At 47.9% G+C, this 21,531-nt stretch overlaps 2 pseudogenes; one reads left to right on the top strand and one right to left on the bottom strand.

Moving 5' to 3' along the window:
• LOC147118516 (uncharacterized) overlaps window positions 1-21,531 on the bottom strand; it is a 34,473-nt pseudogene that overhangs the window by 5,880 nt on the left and 7,062 nt on the right.
• Window positions 7,907-13,236, top strand: LOC147118517 (uncharacterized; annotated as a pseudogene).

Below are 21,531 nucleotides of genomic sequence, written 5' to 3'. Positions count from 1 at the left end.
GAAAAGCTTTAAAAACTCTGAGCGTTAAAGTCGCCAAGGAGGATCAGCTTGTCGCCCGTTGGGACTCGGGTCAGGGATTGTTCGAGGCTGGAGTAGAATTCCTCCTTGGTCTCGTCCGGGGCTTCCAATGTTGGGGCGTACGCACTGATGACCGTAGCACACTTGTTCTGGGCTAGGGTGAGCCGAAGAGTCATGAGGCGTTCATTTATACCGCTAGGAGAGTCTCTGAGACGCCAAACCAGTTCATTTTTTATGGCGAAGCCTACCCCATGGAGGCGGCGTTCTTCTTTAGGTTTGCCTTTCCAGAAGAAGGTGTAACCACCACATTGCTCCTTGAGCTGGCCTTCCCCTGCCTGCCGGGTCTCGCTTAGGGCGGCGATGTCAATGTCGAAACATCTGAGCTCCCGGGCAACGATAGCAGTACAGTGTTCCGGTCTGTCACTGTTGGGGTTGTCCATGAGGCTCCTGACGTTCCAGGTCCCGAGCTTCATTTTAAAGGGTGGGAGATGCCTGTGCGTGAATTCTTTTAACGTGGGGTGGCCGTTGCACACCAGCTACCACACGGGGAGGTGTGATCGGCAGAGAGGGTGTAGGGAAAGCCAACTCCAACGGTACCCTCCTCCTGTCGAAATGCTTAGAACATGGCCTTGTCATGACCAAAACCTTGTTCCGGCAGAGAGACAAGTACAAGGCTTCATGGCAGCACCCTCGCTCCAAGCAGTGGCATCTGCTGGACTATGTCATCGTCCGAGCGAGGAACCGCAAGGACATCCGCATCACCCGTGCCATGACAGGAGCCAATGACTGCTGGACAGACCACTGTCATCTCCATCAGTGTAGCCCCAAAACAGCGGTGGCAACAGAAACAATGTCGCAGGAAAATCAATGCTGGAGCACTCAAAGACCCTGCCAAGAAAGCCCTATTCAGCCTGTGCCTCACAAACAACCTGACGACTCCCAGTGATGCAGAAACACAGAGTGTCCACAGCGCCTGGTCTGCACTCAAGGCCTCCAAAATCAGCACCTGTGAAGAGACGCTCGGTCACTCGACCAGGAAACACCAAGACTGGTTCGACGAGAATGACCAGGAGATCCAGGAGCCAATAAGCCGCAAGCGCAAGGCATTCCTGATCTGGAAACAGTAACATAACTCGAGAGTAAGAAAGCAGCTCTACAGATGCCTGAAGGCCGAGATCCAACAAAAAACTCGTGACCTAAAGAACAGGTGGTGGGTTGAGAAAGCACAGGAGATCCAGCAGCTAGCCGACGACCATGACGTGCGTGGATTCTTTAGCGCAGTCAGGATCATTTACAGCACAAGCACCCAAGGCCCTTCCCCACTGCGGGCCAAGAATGGAGAGGTACTCATCAAGGACAGAGAGGCAGTCAGTGCCCGCTGGAAGGAGCACTTCGAAGATCTCCTTAACCGCGACTCTGTCTTCAATGGGAGTGTCCTCAACTCCATCCCGCAGCATGCTACCCACCACCTTCTCAGTACAACCCCAGTCCGGCATGAGGTTGAAAAGGCCATCTGACAACTGAAGAATAACAAGGCCTCAGGAGCAGATGGAATCCCCACCGAGGCACTAAAGCATGGCAGAGAAGCACTACTGGTGCGAATTCATGAACTCATTTCTCTTATCTCGAAGGAGGAGAGCATGCCAGGGGATCTCAGAGATGCCGTAATTGTGACCATCTTCAAGAAAGGTGACAAGTCTGATTGCGGTAATTACAGGGGAGTTCCCCTGCTGTCTGCCACAGGGAAAGTCATCGCAAGAATCCTCCTCAATCGCCTTCTCCCAGTGGCCGAAGAGCTCCTCCCAGAGTCGCAATGCGGATTCCGCCCACTAAGGGGCACAATGGAAATGATCTTCACCGCACGTCAATTACAAGAGAAATGCAGGGAACAGCACCAGCCACTGTACATGGCCTTCTTTGACCTCACAAAGGCCTTCGACACTGTCAACCGTGAGGGATTATGGAGTGTCCTCCTCAAATTCAGCTGCCCTCAAAAGTTTGTCACCATCCTCCGCCTGATCCTGACCAATTGTTCCACCACAGACCCAATTCACGTAGGAACCAGGGTCAAGAAAGGCTGTGTCATCGCACCAATGCTCTTCTCGATCTTCCTTGCTGCAATGCACCACCTCACCCTCAGTAAGCTCCCCACTGGAGTGGAGCTAATCTACAGAACAAACGGGGAACCTCCGTCGCCTCCAGTCCAGATCCAAGGTCATCCTATCCTCTGTTGTCGAATTACAGTATGCAGACGACGCTTGCATCTGCACTCACTCGGAGGTCGAACTCCAAACCATCGTCAACACCTTCACCGAAGCATAAGAGAGCATGGGCCTTACACTAAACATGCGTAAGTCAAAGATCCTCTACCAACCTGCCCCCACCACACAGTACTGCCCCCCGATTATCAAAGTCCACGACAAGGCCTTGGACAACGTGGACCATTTTCCATACCTCAGGAACCTACTGTCAACAAGGGCAGACGTCGATGATGAAGTCCAACACCGCCTTCAGTGTTCCAGAGCAGCCTTCGGTCGCCTGAGGCAGAGAGTGAAGACCAGGACCTCAAACCCAGCACTAAGCTCATGGTCTACAGAGCAGCAGTGATACCCGCCCTGCTTTATGCCTCAGAGACATGGACCATGTACAGCAGGCATCTCAAAGCACTAGAGAGGTACCACTAATGCTGCCTCCGCAAGATCCTGCAAATCCATTGGCAGGATAGGTGCACCAACGTCAGTGTTCTCGCTCAGGCCAACATCCCCAGCATCGAAGATTTGACCACGCTCGATCTGCTCCGATGGACGGGTCACATCGTCTGCATGCCCGATACGAGACTCCCAAAACAAGCGCTCTACTCGGAGCTCCGACACGGCAAGAGAGCCCCAGGTGGGCAGAGGAAACACTTCAAGGGCACCGTCAAAGCCTCCTTGAAAAAGTGCAACATCCCCACCGACACCTGGGAATCCCTGGCCCAAGACCGCACAAAGTGGAGGAGAAGCATCCGGGAAGGCGCCGAACACCTCGAGTCTGTTCGCCAGGAGCAAGTGGAAGCCAAGCGCAGGCAGCGCAAGGAGCGCACATCAACCCAAGCACCCAACGCACCCGTCCATTCAACCACCGTCTGCCCCACCTGTGACAGAGACTGTGGTCCCACATTGGACTCATCAGTTACCTGCGAACTCATTCTTACTGTGGAAGCAAGTCATCCTCGGTTCCGAGGGACTGTCTAAGAAGAAGAAGAAAAGCTCCGGGGAGTTGAACTGACACCAACACCTACACACTGGGGAGAGGCAATTCACCTGCTCCGTGTGTGGGAAGGGATTCGCTCGGTCCTCCAACCCGCTGTCACATCAGCGAGTTCACACTGGGGAGATACCATTCACCTGCTCCATGTGTGGGAAGGAATTCACTCAGTCATCCAACCTCCTGTCACACCAGCTTGTTCACACTGCCGAGAGACCCTTTAAATGTTCTGACTGTGGGAAGAGCTTTAAAAGCTCGAAGAGCCTTAAGAGACACCAGCGTCTTCACACTGATCATAGAATCTAACAGCACAGAAGGAGGTGATTCGGCCCATCGTGTCTGTGCCGGCTCTTTGAAAGAGCTGTCCAATTTAGTCCCAAACCCCACCTTTATCCCCAGAACTCTGCAAACTAGTCCTCTTCAAGTACATGTCCAATTGCTGTTTGAAAGTTCCTGTGGAACCTGATTCCAGCATCCTTTCAGATGGATGCGTTCCAGATCTTAACAACCTTCTGTGTGAAAACAGTTCTCCTCATTCACCATCTCTCCAATCTCTCCACATAACTGAAGTCCCTCATCCCTGGTGCCATCCTGGTCAACCTCCTCTGCACCCTCTCCAAGGCCTTGACATCCTTTAGTGTGGTGCCCAGAACTGTACACAAGACTCCAGCTGAGGCCAAAACCCTGCAGCTGTACAAAACCCTGGTTAGACCACACCTGGAGCACTGTGAGCAGTTCTGGGCACCACACCTTAGGAAGGATATATTGGCCTTGGAGGGAGTGCAGCGTAGGTTTACCAGAATGATACCCGGACTTCAAGGGTTAAGTTACGGGGAAAGATTACACAAATTAGGGTTGTATTCCCTGGAATTTAGAAGGTTAAGGTGTGATCTGATCGAAGTTTTCAGGATATTAAGGGGAACAGATAGGGTAGATAGAGAGAAACTATTTCCGCTGGTTGGGGATTCTACGACTGGGGGCATAGTCTAAAAATTATAGCCAGACCTTTCAGGAGTGAAATTAGGAAACACTTCTACACACAAAGGGTGGTAGAAGTTTGGAACTCTCTTCCGCAAATGGCAATTGATGCGAGATCAATTGTTAATTTTAAATCTGAGATTGATAGGTTTTTGTTAACCAAAGGTATTAAGGGATATGGGCCAAAGGCAGGTGTATGGAGTTAGGTCACAGATCAGCCATGATCTCATTGAATGGCGGAACAGGCTCGAGGGGCTGAATGGCCTCCTCCTGTCCTATGTTCCTAACTAGTGATTTGTAAAGGTTTAGTGTAACTTCCTTGTTTTTGTATTCAATGGCCCTATTTACAAAGCCAAGTATCCCATACGCTTTCTGAACCGCCTCACCAACTTGCTGTGGCACTTCCAAAGATTTGTGAATATGGACCCCCTGGTCCCTCTGCTCTTGCACCCCCTCAAAATAGTCCCATTTAGATTATACGGCCTCTCCCTGTTGTTTCTCCCAAAGTGCATCACTTCACACTTATCCTCGTTTAATTTCGTCTGTCTTGTGTCTGCTCATTTCACAGTCTGTCTCTGTCCTCCTGAAGTCTGCTACTACTATGCTCACTATTTACAACATTGCCAAGGTTTGTATCATCCATAAACTTCAAAACTGTACACCTATACCCAAGTCCAGGTCAGTTATATATAACAAGAAAAGCAATGGTCCTAATCCCGACCCCTGGGGCAACCTTTCTGCATACTTCCCTCCAGTCAGAAAAACATCCCTCAGCACTGCTCACTGCCTCCTCTTCCTTAGCAATTATATACCCAAATTACCATCAGCCCTTTAATTCCCTGTGCTTCTATTCCCCGAGTAAATCTCTTGTGTGGTACTTTATCAAATGCCTTTTGAAAGTCCATATATACAGCATCTATTGCACTACCTTCATCAACCCTCTGTTACTTCATCAAAGAACTCAATCAGGTTAGTCAGACACGATTTACATTTAACAAATCCATACTGGCTGCCCCTTATTAACCCATGCTTCTCCAAGTGAGAATTAATTTTGTCCTTGACAATGGTCTGTAGTCGTTCACCCATCACTGACATTAGACTGATTGGCCTGTAGTTACCAGGTTTATCCCTCTCCCCTTTTTTAAACAGGGTGCAACATTTGCAATCCTCCAGTCTTCTGGCACCGCTCCCATATATCTGAGGGAGATTGAAAGATTGTGATCGGAGCTTCTGCTATCTCCACCCTAGCTTCCCTCAGCAACCTAGGATGCATCGCATCTGGACCGGGTGACTTGTTAACTTTGAGTGATGACAACCTATTGAGCACCTCCTTTCTATCCAATTTTATCCAATTTCTCTACTCCCCCCTCCTCTACTGCGACATTAACTTCATCCTCTTCTTTTGTGAAGACAGATGCTAAGTACTCATTCAGTACCTCAGCCACGCCCTCTATCTCCATATGATGAGCTCCTATTTGGTCCCTAATCCGCCCCACCATTCCTTTAACTATCCTTTTACTTTTGATACGTTTATAAAAGATTTTTGGGTTCCCTTTTACATTACCCACTAATCTTTTCTTGTATTCTCTCCCTTGTGGCTCAGTGGGTAGCACACTTGCCTCTGAGTTAGAAGGTTGTGGGTTCTAGTCCCACTCCAGGGACTTAAGCACATAAAGCTAGGCTGACACTCCACTGCAGTGTTGAGGGAGTGCTGCGCTGTTGGAGCTGCTGTCTTTCTGATGAGACTTTAAACTGAGGCCCCATCTGCTCTCTCAGGTGGATGTAAAAGATCCCATGGCAGTATAGAGTAAGGGAGTTATCCCCGGTGTCCTGGCCAATATTTATCCCTCAACCAACATAACAAAAACAGATTATCTGGTTATTACCACATTGCTGTTGGTGGGAGCTTGCTGAGCACAAATTGACTGCCGTGTTTCCCACATTACAACAGTGACTCCACTTCAAAAGTACTTCATTGGCTGTAAAGAGCTTTGAGATGTCCGGTGGTTTGAAAGGCGCTATAGAAATGCAAGTCTTTCATATATCCTTTTCCAATTTCCCCCCACTCTCTGTATTCTCCTGGTTTTTGACTGTATTCTGTACCTGGCATTTGTCGTAAACCTCCTTTTTCTGTTTTATTCTAACCTCGATATCCTTTGTCATCCAGGGAGCTCGAGCTTTCCTCCTTATGGGAATATGCTTGGTTTGTACCCGGTGTCAAATTTTGTTTTATAACGCTCCCGTGAAGCGCGTTGGGACATTTTACTACATTAAAGATGTTATATAAATAGAAGTTGTTGTTATTGTCTGAAACTAACAAATGCCACAGGGAAAAATAAGAGTATTTTTACTCCCAAATTTTAAATATTTTGTTCCACGAGGTTTATCTGCTTTTATTCATGAATTTAAAAAGTCTCTATTGAAACCTGAGCCAGTGTGTTGTGAGACAAAGAGCCTTGTGTCCAATAAGGGGAATAAAGGCCCACAGCCTCCCCTGGCCCCGGGCCCTGAACAAGGGACTGAAGAAACTCGCTGCCCTGCGGTTCAGACAATCAGCCGGTGCTAGTCCCGCCCCTTGGGCTCCCCGATTGGTTGGAGGACCCGCCGCAGCTCACTCCTCCAGTCCCGCCCCGCTCGCTCCCTATTGGTCGGAATCTCCCGTCAATCAGGCCGCGGGTCTGGGTCACGTGCCCCGAGGAGATCACGTGCTCCATCTAACTGACAGAGCTGGGGCTGGAACCTGGGAGAGGGACCACAATAAGTGCGCCTCACCTGGGGACAGCGCGTCACAATCGGCCCCACCTGGGGACAGCGTGTCACAATCTGCCCCAGCGCACCTGAGCTGGTCACCAGGTCCCGCCCCCTTGCTGCGTTGCCATTGGTTGGAGGACCCGCCGCATGCTCGGTCCTCTAGCCCCGCCCCGCTCGCTCCTTATTGGTCCGAGCTCCCGTCAATCACCCGGGCAGTGTGAGCTGAGCATGCGCGGACCTTGGCAGCAGCCGCTGACACTCAGGTGAGAGAGCTCAGGGAGCGGGTTCATGAACCTTGGGGGGACGCGGGCTGCTCACACCCCGAGTGCGGCCTCAGGACCCATTATTAAAACACTCAACATTATCCGCTTCACACACACACCCGGGGTGGGCCTCAGGCCCCAAACAAGAGCCTCCGGGCCGGGCGTTTGCCCCGAGCAGGGCGGCAGCTGCGGGGCTTTCTCCCGGTGACAGGCCTGGGGTAACGACCGCCATCTTGAGAGGCTCAGTGGGCAGCAGAGCGCATGCGCGGCCCCCTTGGCCAGGAACCAGGAGGAGAGAATCTTGTCAATTTCTATCCTGGAGTCACAGTGATGGCTTTTGTAAACTCCTTTTACAGGCTGTGAGAAGGGCAGCATTAATACACCACAAACTCAGACCAAACATCACATCAAGATCTGACAGAGTCACTCCATTCATCAGGACCCGAATATCATCGGCCTCTGAATGGGGAAATAGAAATGTTTGTCTGTTCTGTCTGTGGGAAAAGATTTCAAACATCAGCGTGACTGAAAAAGCACTGAGACACACACACCCGAGTGAGAGTGTTCCAGTGCACTGACTGTGGAAAGAACTTTAACAGCCTGAAAAAATATCGCACCATTCATAGCAGGGAGAAACCGTATACGTGTTCTGTGTGTGGATGAAGCTTCAACTGATCATCCAACCTGGAGAGACACAAGGACACCCACACCACAGAGAAACCGTGGAAATGTGGGGACTGTGGTAAGTGATTCAATTACCCTTCCCAACTGGAAATTCATCAACGCAGTCACACCGGGGAGAGGCCGTTCACTTGCTCCGTATGTGGGAAGGGATTCACTCGCTCGTCCATTCTCCAGACACATCAGCGAGTTCACAATGATGAAAGACCATTCAGCTGCACTCACTGTGGGAAGAGATTCAAGCAGTCATCCAACCTCATTCTACACCATCGAGTTCACACTGGGGAGAGGCCGTTCACCTGTACCGTGTGTGGGGAGGGCTTCAGTTGATCATCCCACTTGCTGACACACCAGCAAGTTCACACCGGAGCGAGGTCTTTCACCTGCTCCGTGTGTGAGAAAGGATTCGCTCATTCTTCCGAGCTTCTGACACACCAGCGAGTTCACACTGGGGAGAGGTCATTCACCTGCTCTGTGTGTGGGAAGGGATTCACTCGGTCATCCCACCTGCTGACACACCAGCGAATTCACACTGGGGAGAGGCCGTTCACCTGCTCCGTGTGTGAGAAGGGATTTGATCGTTCATCCAACCTGCTGACACACCAGCGAGTTCACACTGGGGAGAGGGCGTTCACCTGCTCCATGTGTGAGAAGGGATTCAGTCTATCATGCAACCTGCTGAAACATCAGCGAGTTCACAAGTGACTGCAAGGGTTGGATTCTGCTGTTATTGGTGCTGTTAATCACATCCAGGACTGAACCGTGTTCATTCTGACAGTTGGGGTTTGTTTCTGCTGATGTTAATAACCCCTATAAATGGGATGGAGTTTAATATTCTGGATATATAGCTGATTGACTTGTCGGGGCTGCAGTGTTCATTTAAGAACTGCTGTCTGATCTTTCCCCTTAATTTATGATGAGAGTCCTTGAATTGAGTTGAGCAAAAAGAATATGATCACGCTATTGGGGGTATTGTATCAGCCTCCAAATAGTGAGAGGGAGGTAGAGGAGCAAATCTGCAGGGAAATTGCAGAGATATGCAAGAGCTATAGAGTGGTGATATTGAGGGATGTTAATTACCCAAATATCGATTGGGATAATGCTGGGGTAAAGGGAAAGGAGGGGGAGGAATTTCTGAATTGTGTTCAGGAGAATTTCCTTCACCAGTATGTTCTTGGCCCAACTAGGAAGGAGGCATTGCTGGATCTGGTGCTGGGGAATGAGGTTGGCCAGGTCGACCAAGTGTCTGTGGGAGAACACTTGGGTACAAGTGATCATCGTATCATAAGATTTAGCTTAGCAATGGAGAGGAGCAAGGAACAATCTAGAGTGGAACTTCTAAACTGGAATAGGGCTAACTTCAATGGGATGCGAAAGGATCTAGCCAGGGTAAAATGGAACCAAAGACTGACAGGAAAAACTGTAACGGAACAATGGGTGATCTTTAAGGAGGAGATGTTCCAAGTACAGGCTAGGTACATTCCAACACGAGGGAAGGGTAAGGGAACCAAAGCAAGGGCTCCTTGGATGACAAGGGAGACAGAGATGATGATGAAACAAAAAAAGAGGGTGTATGATGCATGTCAGGTGAATTCTTCAAGGGAGAACCAGACCAAATACAATAAGTTGAGAGGGGAAGTGAAGATGAAAATAAGATTGGCAAAGAGAGAATATGAGAGTAGAATGGCAGTTACCATAAAAGCGAACTCAAAAATCTCCTACCGGCATGTAAACAGTAAGAGGGTAGTAAGAGGCGGGGTGGGGCCTATTACAGACATAGAAGGTGATATATTCTTAGAGGCGCAGGGCAAGGCTAGAATACTCAATGAGTACTTTGTATCGGTGTTTACTAAGGAGGTGGATGCTGACAAAATATCGGTAGAAGTGGAAAAGGTAGAAGCAATGGAAGGGGTGAAAATTGATAGACAGGATGTACTAGAAAGGCTCGGTATGCTTAGAGTGGACAAGTCGCCTGGTCCAGATGGCTTGCATCCCAGGTTGCTAAGGGAATTGGGGGAGGAGATAGTGGAAGTGCTTGCCATAATTTTCCAATCTTCCCTAGATGCAGGGTAGGTGCCTAGGATTGGAAAGTGGCAAATGTGACACCATTGTTCAAGAAAGGGTGTAAGGACAATCCTAGTAACTGCAGACCAGTCAGTTTAACATCAGTGGTGGGTAAAGTTTTAGAAACAATAATCAATGAAAAAGTTAACGGGCATTTGGAGAGGTTTAAGCTAATTAAGGAGAGCCAACATGGATTTGTAAAAGGAAGATCGTGTTTGACTAATCTAATTGAATTTTTTGATGAAGTAACAGGGAGGATTGATGAAGGGAATGCAATGGATGTTGTCTACATGGATTTTCGGAAGGCGTTTGACAAAGTACCACATAGAAGGCTGGTTAACAAAATTGAGGCTCATGGAATAGGTGGGTCAATGGCAGCTTGGATAAGGATTGGCTTAAGGACAGAAAGCAGCGAGTTGTGGTAAATGGCTGTTTTGCAGACTGGAGGATTTTCCGTTACTAACTCACACCTCAGGCCCCGCCCAGTCTGGTTTAATTACTAAATGTTTTCTAACTCGGGCTCAGGCCTGTCATTCTGAGGGAAACAAGGCCTCATTTATTGGTGTGTCCCACCCGAGCGGCTGTTAATGGCTTTAATAAACTGGCAGCAAGGTTTTTTTAAAGGTGGAGAGGTGAAAAACGCCACTAGCGATGCCTCAAAACTCACAGACAGAGAAATCCACTTCATCAGTGCCCCTGCCACAGGACTCAATATCCACCCCCTCCACCACTGGTGCACTGTGTCTGCAGTATGTCATCATCATCGGCGACCACTTGAATTCGAGTATGGTATGTCCTTCATCAGTCATCTACTTGTGGGTCTTCAGGTGGCTGTGGAGGCCAATCCGAGATCCACAGACTCGACTACAGTGTGGGCATGTAAGACTATTGGTAGTGGCTGGAGTATGGGTCTTCTTAAGTTGTTGTCTCTCCTTACGGCGCTGGCATTTATCCTCAGCGGCACGCTGGAGATTCTTTTCATGTAGTGCGGCACCGTTGTGGATGCATTTTCTCCAATTGTCTCTGTCCAGTGCGATTTCCTCCCAGTTATTAATATTGATATGGAACTTTTTAAGGATTACTTTGATGTTATCTTTGTAACGCTTCTTTTGACCACCAAGAGACCTCTGCCCTTCCTTCAACTGGGAGTACAGAACCTGTTTTGGGAGACGTGAGTGACATGCGAATGACATGTCCAATCCATCGGAGTTGATGCTGCATGATGAGCGTAGTGATGCTGTAGATATTGGCCTCTTCAAGTATACTCCAGTTGGTACACTTGTCCTCCCAGCTGACCCTCAAGATTTTGCGTAGAGAGCGTTGGTGGTATTGCTCTAAGGCTTTGAGATGTCTACTGTATGTAGTCCAGGTTTCAGCTCCATATAAAAGGGTGGGAAGGATGATGGTTTTGTATACAAGAATTTTAGTTTGGACTTGGAGGTCATGATTTTCAAAGACTCTCCTCCTCAGTTTAGAAAAGGCTGCACTTGCACAACTCAGGCGGTGATGGATTTCAGAATCAATGTCAGCTTTGGAGGATAAATGGCTACCAAGATATGGAAAGGTGTTGACATTTTCAAGGGTGTTATTATCAATCTTTATAGAGGGAGGAGTTGCAAGCTGATTAGGTGATGGCTGGTGGAGCACCTGGGTTTTCTTTATATTCATGGTGAGGCCCAGAAGTTTGTAGGCTCTGGAAAAAGCATTCAAGGTGTTTTGTAGATCATGCTCAGAGCTGTGATGGCGTTATCATCTGCATACTGTAACTCCATAATGGTAGTGATGGAGACTTTGCTCTTGGCCTTAAGCCTGTTGAGATTGAAAAGTCGGCCATCAGTACGGTAAAGGATTTGAATTCCGGTGGGCAGATCATTGCCGATGAGATGGAGGATAACTGAGATGAACACTGCAAAAAGGGTTGGAGCAATGATGCAGCCCTGTTTTACTCCTGTCTCAAATGTAAAGGGCTCTGAAATAGAACCGCTGCTGCTGAGAACTGCTGCGGACATGTTGTCATGTAGCAGCCTCAGAACTAAGATGAATTTATCGGGGCAACCAAGCTTACACAAGATATGCCATAAAGTCTGGCGGTGGACGGTGTCAAAAGCTTTAGTTAAGTCTATGAAAGCTATGAACAGTGGTTGCTTTTGTTCACGGCATTTCTCCTGTAATTGACGTGCTGTGAAGATCATATCAGCTGTTCCTCTGGATGGTCAGAAACCACACTGCGACTCCGGAAGCAACTCCTCAGATAACGGCAAAAGTCTGTTAGCAAGGACACGGGCAATCACTTTTCCTGTGGAAGAAAGAAGGGAGATACCTCGGTAGTTGCCACACACCGACTTTTCTCCCTTTTTAAAGTTAGTAACAATCAAAGCGTCTCTAAGATCTTGTGGAATTTCTTCCTGCTGCCATATTTTTAGGAGGAAGGCATGTATGTCAGGAGCTCAGGGCCACCTTTTTTAAGGATTTCTGCTGGAATCCCATCTGAGCCGGCAGCTTTGTTGTTTTTCATGGACCTGATGGCATTGTGCAGTATGTACGGTCTACAAGATGACCACAGTCAAGTCATGTGGAGTCAAGGGCCAGGCAGCAGAATGGATGGAAAGATCGCAACAAACTTCCCTTAACTCCAACCCTCTGATTTCTGTTTTGTAGCCATCTTTCCATCCATTCTGCTGCCTGGCCCTTTACTCCACACGGTCTGACCTTGGTTATCTTCTAGATCTTACAAACTGTTATGGATAGCAAGCTGATTATAAAACAGGAAACAGAGTAGGGGTTAAAAGTGGCAAAAGGTGGGAAGTGGTGTTCCACAGGGATCAGTGCTGGAACCACTGCTGTTCACCATTTACAGAAACAATTTGGACTCAGGAATTGGAAGTCCATATTTCAAAATTTATCGATGACAGCAAATTGGGAGGTAGAGTTAATACTGAGGAAGACTGCGACAACATGCAAGAAGACATTAATAAACTTGCAGAATGGGAGGGTAATTAGCAAATTAATTTTAAGAAAGGTGGTGCATTTTGGTAGGAATAATGAGGCCACAAACTACTTGGAAAATAAGAGTCTAAATGGGGTAGAAGAGCAAAGGGATCGGGGTCCAGATACACAAATCATTCTCCCTCTTCTTAGGCAGTCCCTCGGAACCGAGGATGACTTGCTTCCACATTAAAAATGAGTTCTCAGGTGACTGATGAGTCCTATGCGGGACGTACAGTCTCTGTCACAGGTGGGGTAGATGGTGGTTGAAGGGACGGGTGGGTGGGGTGCTTGGGTTGACGTGCGCTCCTTGCGCTGCCTGCGCTTGGCTTCCGCTTGCTCCCGGCGAAGAGACTCGAGGTATTCGGCGCCTTCCCGGATGCTCCTCCTCCACTTTGTGCGGTCTTGGGCCAGGGAATCCCAGGTGTCGGTGGGGATGTTACACTATTTCAAGGAGGCTTTGAGGGTGTCCTTGAAACGTTTCCTCTGCCCACCTGGGGCTCTCTTGCCGTGCCGGAGCTCCGAATAGAGCGCTTGTTTTGGGAGTCTCGTATCGGGCATGCAGACAACGTGACCCGTCCATCGGAGCTGACTGAGCGTGGTCAGAGCTTCGATGCTGGAGATGTTGTCCTGAGCAAGAACACTGACGTTGGTGCACCTATCCTGCCAATGGATTTGCAGGATCTTGCGGAGGCAGCGTTGGTGGTACCTCTCCTGTGCTTTGAGGTGCCTGCTGTACATGGTCCATGTCTCTGAGGCATACAGCAGGGCTAAAAATCACAGAAAGTAGCGACGCAGGTTAATGAGGCCATAACAGGAGCAAACAATGGACTGGGGATCATTTCTAAAGGGATAGATTTGAAAAGCAGAAAAGTTATGTTAAACTTGTATAGGACATTGGTTAGACCACACTTGGAGTACAGTGAACAGTTCTGGTCTCCATATTATAAAAAGGATATAGAGGCACTGGAGAAGGTGGAAAAAGGCTTTGCAAGGATGATCCTAGAACTGAGAGGATATACTTATCAGGAAAGGCTGAACAGGCTGGGGCTCTTTTCTAGAATAAAGAGAAGGCCGATGGGTGACCTGATCGAGGTCTTTAAGATTATGAAAAGTTTATAGAGGGTGGACCTGGAGAAAATGTTTCCACTTGTGGGGGAGTCCAAAACTACAGGTCATAAATATAACACAGTCTCTAATAAATCCAATGGGGAATTCAGGAGAAACTTCTTTACCCAAAGAGAGGTCAGAATGTGGAACGTGCTACCACAAGGAGTAGTTGAGGTGAATAGCACAGATACATTCATGGGGAAGGTAGATAAGCCCATGAGGGAGAAAGGAATAGAAGGATATGCTAATAGGGTTAGATGAAGAGTGGTGGGAGGAGACTCGTGTGGAGCAGAAACACCGGCATTGACCAGTTGGGCCGAATGGCCTGTTCCTGTGCTGTAGACTCTGTAATTCTAAGTAACTCTGTGTAACTATGTCTTCTGACTGTCGAAGTTTCGACTGTTCAATAAGACTCTGTGAAACAAAGTGATCGTCAAAGGCAGACTTTATTAACTACTTGCTAGCAAGGGGAGCTTCACGTAGGCAAAGGCTATCGTGACTTCTCCGAATACATGGACAAAAACACCTCTTTTTATACACAAAGATCAAAACCTTTTATCACATGGTATGGTATTGAGACACAACTAAATAACATTAAGGAAGAGATGAGTAAGAAATGTTTAAGGTCAACAAGAAGATGACTAAAGGGTCAGCAGAGCCTCGGTGTCTTAAGATAAGGTTAGCCCATAGATAATCAAAAGTCATGATGCAGGAATACCTTTAGATAAAGTTAATTAATTTTATACAATGGAGACGGTTTGTCTCTCACTTTGGTTCTGGACATTCATACGAATGTTTACAGTACATGTCCTTTGGTTTATCATGCTTTTGTTCTGTTAAGCTTATCTTGTTTATGGAACTGTCTAGCCTGCAAGCTACAAAGGAGTCACATCCTCTTCCTTAAACCGTTTCCTAATATGGGCCTGCCCGTTTCCCCTTATGTTATACTGTGTGAAGCCATTTTGGCCTGTTGAAACAGTTCCAGACTCCATTTTAATATAAGAGAGTATGTGTGCTTATTTTATACTAATATGTGTGGATATATATATCTATGCTGATGCACTTCTACATGACTCCTGACGTAGCTGGAAAAGCTTTTACTATTATTACCACAATTGTGCACCATCTTCCAAAAGATCTGAGCTTCTCTAATGGCTGCTTTTGACTCCCTCAATTGTGTGTGATTTTTGCCCCTATTCTCCTATAAACTGAACTCACCTTGTTACAAACTGGGTTCAATGTAAGACAGTTCAGGGAGTCAGGCATCATTCACCCCTAGACCTACACTGGCCGGTAAAACCCCAGTCGGTTCCTCAGTAAGGATTCCTCTGGTTCAGCATATATTTGTCAGGATACTGAAACCCAGCTTTCTTACTGTCCACTCCTGGAGGCCCCACTCCCTGAGCCTACAACCTTCAGCAGGGTCAGTGGTGGAGTTCCACAGCGGGAGTGATCCCAGAGTAACTTTCGGGATCACATCCCGTGGGAGAAGGGGAAGTGCAAAGAGACCTGGGTGTTCTTGTGCACCAGTCGCTGAAGGTAAGCATGCAGGTGCAGCAGGCGGTTAAGAAGGCAAATGGTATGTTGGCCTTCGTAGCGAGAGGGTTCGAATACAGGAACAAGGATGTCTTGCTACAGTTGTACAGGGCCTTGGTGAGACCGCACCTTGAGTATTGTGTGCAGTTTTGGTCGCCTTACCTGAGGAAGGACGTTCTTGCCATGGAAGGAGTACAGCGAAGATTCACCAGGCTCATACCTGGGATGGCAGGAATGATGTATGAGGAGAGATTGGGTCGATTGGGCTTATACTCACTGGAGTTTAGAAGATTGAGAGGGGATCTCATCGAAACCTATAAAATTCTGTCAGGCCTGGACAGACTAGATGCAGGAAGGATGTTTCTGATGGCCGGGGAGTCCAGAACCAGGGGTCATAGTCTAAGGATAAGGGGTAAGCCATTTAGGACTGAAATGAGGAGGAATTTCTTCACCCAGAGAGTGGTGAACCTGTGGAATTCTCTGCCACAGAGGGCGGTGGAGGCCAGTTCATTAAATATATTCAAAAAAGAGTTGGATATATTTCTTAAGGCTAAAGGGATCAAGGGATAGGGGGAGAAGGCAGGGACAGGGTACTGAATTTGGATGATCAGCCATGATCTCATTGAATGGCGGAGCAGGCTCGAAGGGCTGAATGGTCTACTCCTGCTCCTATCTTCTATGTTTCTATGTTCCGGGTCGTGTATTTTTAGTTATCCTGGTGTCTAACACACACACATCAATAAAACAGGGAATTCCTGGAAACACGCTGCAGGTCCTTCTTTATCTGGAGATCAAATGTCTGTTGTATAATTGTACCAGCAGTTAACAGGCTCCTGTGAACTCCTCTGCTATTTTAATGCAGACTTTAACCAACCTATTTTCAAAGGGTGTATTTTAAATGAGTTAATGCCTGCCTTAAAATGGTAGACTCAGGACTGTCACACAAACATGTCAAATCTTCATGGAATAATTACCACAGTCATTTTTAGACTGGAAACTTAAACCTGCCGTTTCACTTTGTCAGGAACAGATCGCAGTTTTACACCAATCTCTGATTTGACAGCATGTTTCCAGCATTCACCGTTGTTCTTCCTGACTCTAAACACAGTTGTAAAGGAGCCTTCTGTTCCGTGCCTTGGAGCTCTGAACCATGGAAGAGAGCAGCTGTGACACATTTCTTACAGGCCTCAAGATTAACCCGCATGGGGACTTTGCTGTTAGTGAAGAGAGACGAGAAAGACCAAAGTGCCGTTTGCCCCTCGCAGTGTGGTCCTGAAGGACTGTGTCCAGGCTGAAGTTCTGTTCCCGCCGAACGATCCTCCCCCCAGATTGTCCTTTCTCATAGAGTCATAGAGTTATACAGCACAGAAAGAGGCCCTTCGGCCCATTGTGACCGCGTTGGCCATCAAGCCCTGTCTATTCTAATTCCATTTTCCAGCACTTGGTCCATAGCCTTGTATGTTATGGCGTTTCAAGTGCTCATCTAAATGCTTCTTGAATGTTGTGAGGGTTCCTGCCTCTACCACCCTTTCAGGCAGTGAGTTCCAGATTCCAACCAGCCTCTGGGTGGAAGTTTTTCCTCAAATCCCCTCTAAACCTCCTGCCCCTTACCTTGAAACTATGCCCCCTGGTTATTGACCCCTATGCCCCCTGGTTATTGACCCCTCTACTAAGGGGAAATGTTCCTTACTATCTATCCTATCCATGCCCCTCATAATTTTGTGCACCTCAATCCGGTCCCCCCTCAGGCAAACAACCCCAGCCTGTCCAGTCTCTCTTCATAGCTGAAATGCTCCAGCCCAGGTAACATCGTGGGGAATCTCCTCTGCACCCTCTCTAATGCAATCACATCCTTCCTATAGAGTGGCAACCAGAACTGCACACAGTATTCCAGCTATGGCCTAACTAACGTTTTGTACAGCTCCATCATAACCTCCCTGCTCTTATATTCTATGCCTCAGCTAATGAAGGCAAGTATCCCATATGCCTTCTTAACCACCTTATCTACCTGTCCTGCTGCCTTCAGGGGTCTATGTACATGCACACCAAGGTCCCTCTGATCCTCCTTGAAAAAGTGTAACATCCCCACCGTCACCTGGGAATCCCTGGCCCAAGACCGCACAAAGTGGAGGAGAAGCATTCGGGAAGGTGCCGAACACCTCGAGTCTCTTCGCCGGGAACAAGCGGAAGCCAAGCGCAGGCAGCGCAAGGAGTGTACGTCAACCCAAGCACCCCGCCCATTCAACCACCGTCTGCCCCACCTGTGACAGAGACTGTAGGTCCCGCATTGGACTCATCAGTCACCTGCAAACTCATTTTTAATGTGGAAGCAAGTCATCCACGGTTCCGAGGGACTGCCTAAGAAGAAGAAGATTCCCTTGCCTTGTTAGTCCTCCCAAAATGCATCACCTCACACTTTTCAGGGTTAAATTCCATTTGCCACTGTTCTGCCCATCTAACTAACCTGTATATCGTCCTGTAGCCTGAGGCTTCCCTCCTCGCTATTTACCACTCCACCAATTTTCGTGTCATCTGCGAACTTACTGATCATACCTCCTACATTCACATCTAAGTCATTAATATACACTACAAACAGCAAAGGGCCCAGCACCGATCCCTGCGGTACACCACTGGACACAGGCTTCCAGTCACAAAAACAACCTTCGACCATCACCCTCTGCCTCCTGCCACTAAACCAATTTTGTATCCAATGTGTCAAATTGCCCTGGATCCCATGGGCTCTTACCTTCTTGACCAGTCTCCCATGCTGGACTTTGTCAAAAGCCTTACTGAAGTCCATGTAGACTACATCAACTGCACTACCCTCATCCACACACCTAGTCACCACCTCAAAAAATTCAATCAAATTGGTTAGACATGATCTCCCCCTGACAAAGCTATGCTGACTATCCTTGATTAATCCTTGCTTCTCCAAGTGGAGACTAATTCTGTCACTCAGAATTTTTTCCAATAATTTCCCTACCACTGATGTTAGGCTCACTGGCCTGTAATTCCCTGGTTTATCTCTACTACCCTTCTTGAATAATGGTACTACGTTAGCTGTCCTCCAGTCCTCTGGGACCTCCCCCGTGCCAGAGAGGTTCTGAAAATTTGTGTCCGTGCCCCTGCAATCTCCTCCCTTGCCTCACACAGCAGCCTGGGATATATCTCGCCTGGTGATTTATCTACTTTTATGCCCGCTAAAACTGCTAGTACCTCCTCCCTCTCAATGCTAATTTGTTCAAGTAAATCACAATCCCCTGCCTGATTTCTATGCCTACATCGTCCTTCTCCATAGTGAACACAAATGCAAAATATTCATTTAAAAGCTCACCTACATCTTCCGGCTCTACACAGATTGCCACTTTTGTCCCTAATGGGCCCTACTCTTTCCCTGGTTATCCTCTTGCCCTTATCTATCTATATATATATCTATCCGAGTTGGTTTGTCTGTCTGTCTGTCTGTTTTATATAAATGAGTTGGTTTGTCTGTCTGTCTGTTTGTCCGCTATCCACTCAAAAGTTATAGAGCGTACCTACACGCATGTTATATCAAAAGAAAGCTTATCATTAGGGGAGTCTAATAGGCATATTTACTTTTTGGTCAGACAAGAATTGTTCGGACACTATACAAAAAACGTTCAAAAATCCTCAAACATCCGCTCATTAGCGGTTGACCAATCCTACCTCTCATTTGTGTTGAGTGACTTGATGGTTCACCAATCCTACACTTCAGTGACCTGATGGTTGACCAATCCGCCGTCTGTGGGCCGGCCTAATCCTGCAGCCTCCCGAAACTTCACTGCCATTTTTTTCATCCCCACAGTGACAGCACCAGCCAAACAAACCCCCACATTGTGGCTCCGGGAGTGAGAGGTGAGTTCGGGTCACTTGGGCCGGGCCTCACAACCGCTCGGCCCGAGACAGAGCTGGCGGGGAGCGTTAGCGGCCGGCCGCTAACCGCGCCACGGCACCCTGCCGCACCAGGAGCTCAGCTGGGGTCCGTCTCGGCCCCAGAGCCGGGCCAGGCCTCAACCGCTAGGCCCCGCACGTCCACCGCGGCCGGGCTCAGTTTTCAAAGCCCTTCCCCGGGTGCCAAAAGAGGGGGAGGGAGGGAGGGATGGAGATGAGAGGGAGTGACAGAGAGAGGGGACATACAGGGCCAGGGAGAGAGAGGGGGGGGAGAGAGAGAGGTGGCAGGGAGAGAGAGTGGCAGTGAGAGAGAGGGGGAGGCAGAGGGAAAGAGTGACACAGAGCACGGCAGCCGCAGCGCCCGGCCGTAAACCGCACGGCCCAAAATTGCCCTGGCAACGCCGGGCCCCCCGAGCTAGTATATACTTATAAAACACCATGGGATTTTCCTTTATTTTGCCCACCAGTGTTTTTTCATGCCCCCCTCTTCGCTCTCCTAATTTCTTTTTTAAGTACACACCTGCACTTTCTATACTCCTCTCGGGCTTCCACTGTTTTTAGACCTTTGTATCTGCCAAAAGCCTCCCTTTATTAATAATCCACTCTTGTATATCCCTTGACATCCAGTGTTCCCTGGACTTGTTGGTCCCACCCTTGACCTTTACGGGTACTCTCTCTATTTCCTTTCTGAATGACTCCCACTGCTCTGATGTGGATTTTCTGACAAGTAGCTGATCCCAGTCCACTTTGGCCAGATCCTGTCTTATCATATTAAAATCGTGGTGTGGAGATGCCGGTGTTGGACTGAGGTGAACAAATGTAAGAAGTCACACAACACCAGGTTATAGTCCAACAGCTTTATTTGAAATCACAAGCTTTCGGAGCGCTGCTCCTTCGTCAGGTGAAGTGGAGAGATGCATAAAGACACAACTTATACAGTCAGAGAATAATGTCAGATGTTTACAGGTAATCTTTCTAACTGCCATTTATCACACCTCGGCAGAGAGATAATCACAGCAAACAAAGGTGAATGGTGCCCAAACAGGTCAGTCAGGAAAACATTACATCAAAGAACAATGAGGTGGGGTCACGAGGGGTCAAATGTTGCAGATGCTGGGTCTGTATGAAAAACAAAAAAAGACAAAAAAAAATTATTTATTTTTGTCTTTTTTTTTGTTTTTCATACAGACCTCAGCATCTGCAACATTTGACCCCTCGTGACCCCACCTCACTGTTCTTTGATGTAATGTTTTCCTGACTGACCTGTTTGGACACCATTCACCTTTGCTTGCTGTGATTATCTCTCTGCCGAGGTGTGATAAATGGCAGTTAGAAAGATTACCTGTAAACATCTGACATTATTCTCTGACTGTATAAGTTGTGTCTTTATGCATCTCTCCACTTCACCTGACGAAGGAGCAGCGCTCCGAAAGCTTGTGATTGCAAATAAAGCTGTTGGACTATAACCAGGTGTTGTGTGACTTCTTACATATATTAAAATCGGCCTTCCCGCAATTTAGAACCTTTATTTCCGGTTCATCTTTGTCTTTTTCCATGACTACCTTAAATCTCACCGAATTATGATCACGGTCACCACAATGCTCTCCTACTGACACTTCTGAGTAGTAGTGAACTCCAGCCAGGTGATGCTAAATATTCAGGTGAGAAGACAAAAATCTGCAAAAATGCATTGAAAACAAAGCTGATTTATTTGACACATATCCAGTTATAGGGGTCATTAACCTCAGCAGAAACAAAACCCAACTGTCAGAATGAACATGGTTCAGTCCTGGATGTGATTAACAGCAGCAATTAACAGCAGAATCCAACCCCTGCAGTCACTTGTGAACTGGCTGGTGTCTCAGCAGGGTGGATGACTGAGTGAATCCCTTCCCACACATGAAGCAGGTGAATGGCCTCTCCCCAGTGTGAGTGCGTTGGTGTTGCATCAGTTTCCTTTTGCTTTTAAAGCTCTTCTCACAGTCAG

Source organism: Somniosus microcephalus, chromosome 4 (genome assembly GCF_052327205.1).
Source record: "Somniosus microcephalus isolate GS21.2 chromosome 4, FLI_Smic_1.0, whole genome shotgun sequence".
Lineage (NCBI taxonomy): Eukaryota > Metazoa > Chordata > Chondrichthyes > Squaliformes > Somniosidae > Somniosus > Somniosus microcephalus.
Note: the sequence above shows the minus strand (reverse complement) of the source record. Positions and strands in the feature narration are given on the sequence as shown.